We start from the raw sequence: 2,500 nt of genomic DNA, 5'->3' as shown, positions 1-2,500 counted from the left end.
AAGGGTGGTGAGGGAGGGAATACCCAATCCGCCATCCTTAGCTGAGGCATGAAAATAGCCAATCGCCGTGTCGTCGGGGAGCCTAAGCCAGGTGCGCACGGCGCGCCTGACTTGTTTGTCGAGCGACTCGAGCCTTCCTGCTGTAGTCCTACCCAGGGCCAGTAGATGATAGACCCTGGGTAGCAGGAAGAGCCGCAGCATAGTTAGTCGTTGCTGCGGCTTGAGCGGAGCTCTGGTGATGTTATTGAGCTCCGCTCCAAGCTCGGCCTCGACAGTCGTAAGCCCCCCGGGGCTGAACTCGCCGCCCAAGTAACTCCACTTCTGGAGCACGCCGGTTTGGGTCAGAGGGCCGCCCCGTAGTCGAAACAGTGGTTCGACTACGGTTTTGACCTTCTTCACCTTACCGGCGGGCACCAAAGACAAAGCGGTACACTTGGACGGGTTGAGCATCAGCCCCATGCCAGCTGCCGTCTCTTCAACCTTAGCAAGTGCCCTCTGCATTCCCCACTTGGACGATGTTATCAGGGTCAGGTCATCCGCGAACGCGAGACAGGCAATCCGCTCGCCTTCGAGGATGAACCCGACCTCAGAGGGCACGGCCGCAAGGATTTTATTTGCGACCAGGTTGAAGAGAATCGGCGAGAGGGGGTCTCCTTGACGAACTCCGCGCCGGACTGGTACCGGAGGGGACATTCTCCTGTCCGCCGCCAGCCTGGTGGTAGCGCCTTTGTACAGCTCGGCCACATAGGACACCAAACCGGTGGGTAGGCCGAGCTGTCCGACGATCGTTGCGAGCGCCTCGTGGCTTACCGTGTCAAATGCCTTGGCGACATCAAGGGTAGCCACGTGGAGCTCGCGACGCAGCGTGCGGGCCGTCCATAAGATGGCGTCAAGGACGGCCGTATTTTCGGCCGTTCCGTCGGCCGCAATGAACGCACGCTGGCGATCGTCGGTAAGGTTGGCGGATCTAAGGCGGACAGCAAGAATGCGGTGAAGTTGGCGAACCACTACCGAGCCAATCGAGATTGGTCGGTAGTCCCCAGGATTTTCCGGTACCTTTTTCTTCGGAATGAAGATAGTCCGGCTCTGAAGGAGTTGTCTTGGGAACCCCCCCTTAAGCATGACGACATTATAGAGGAGCGCGCGGGTAGATGTTGATACCGCGCGCCACTGCCTCGCCGTGACCATGTCTGGACCGGGTGATGACGACACGGGGACCTTGATGACATCAATCTCCTCAACGGAGATTGGGTCCCACGTGTATCGTAGCTCGGGTCTTTCAGGCGGGATCCTAGAAGGTCCTGCGTAGACCTTGGACGGATGTCCAAGGAGTGGGCCCCAGTGCGTGATTAGTTCGTCCAAGGTGTGGTTGGACGAACTGGGGCCTCCTTCTAGGATCTCCCGAGCTACGTGACGTCGATGGTTTCTCCACCCGGTCTGGACTCTGGCGTACTCACGACGACGCAGTGTCCTCCTTGACGGCGGCTTTTCATACCTCTGGCGGATTGGGTTTGCGGCCGGCTCGCGGCGCCTGGATCCAGCTACAGCGGCTGCAGGGGGAAATACTCTGCCTAACCAATCGATTATGGCGGCGTCTGTATTCCCCCCAGCCAGAGCATCATCAGCGATGTCGGCCAACTCGTTGGCCCGATGATGCTCCTCCTGCCGGGCTATCACAATCAAACGACGTATAGCTCCGGCAAGGTCCTGCCCCCAAGTTGTAGCGGGAGCAGGTGCCGCTGGGGTGGGTGGTGTTACCCTCGCTGGATCGGCGGAGGGAGAGCGCTCACGCGGTGACGGCAGCGAACGGCTCCTTCGTCCCGGTAGTCTGGTAGGAGTCCCAGGGGGCGAGTGGGCAGCCTCTAGTTGTTGCTGGGCTGCCTCAACCATTCTAAGGCTAGTCCGGTTAAGAGAGTCATAGTTACTCCCGCCGTTTACCCGCGCTTGCTTGAATTTCTTCACGTTGACATTCAGAGCACTGGGCAGAAATCACATTGCGTCAACACCCGCTAGGGCCATCGCAATGCTTTGTTTTAATTAGACAGTCGGATTCCCCCAGTCCGTGCCAGTTCTGAGCTGACCGTTGAATGGCGGCCGAAGAGGACGACGGCAACGGCGAACCGCCGCCGAAGCCTCGCAGCAAGGAAGATCCGCGGGAGGCCAAGGCACGGGACCGAGCTCGGATCCGGTTATTACCATCACCTCGCCCAGGCCCGGCACGTCAGCCAAACCCGCTTCCCGACCAAGCCCGACACGCCCCGATCCTCAGAGCCAATCCTTATTCCGAAGTTACGGATCCAATTTGCCGACTTCCCTTACCTACATTAGTCTATCGACTAGAGGCTCTTCACCTTGGAGACCTGCTGCGGATATGGGTACGAACCGGCGCGAGACCTCCACGTGGCCCTCTCCTGGATTTTCAAGGTCCGAGGGGAAGATCCGGACACCGCCGCAACTGCGGTGCTCTTCGCGTTCCAAACCCTATCTCCCTGCTAGAGGA

At 59.4% G+C, this 2,500-nt stretch overlaps 1 pseudogene; it reads right to left on the bottom strand.

Moving 5' to 3' along the window:
• The window catches only part of LOC124181826, a 6,941-nt pseudogene that overhangs the window by 2,289 nt on the left and 2,152 nt on the right, over positions 1–2,500 (bottom strand).

This window comes from Neodiprion fabricii, chromosome 4, assembly GCF_021155785.1.
Source record: "Neodiprion fabricii isolate iyNeoFabr1 chromosome 4, iyNeoFabr1.1, whole genome shotgun sequence".
Lineage (NCBI taxonomy): Eukaryota > Metazoa > Arthropoda > Insecta > Hymenoptera > Diprionidae > Neodiprion > Neodiprion fabricii.
The sequence above is the reverse complement of the archived record's forward strand: the minus strand, read 5'-3'. Positions and strand labels throughout refer to the sequence as shown.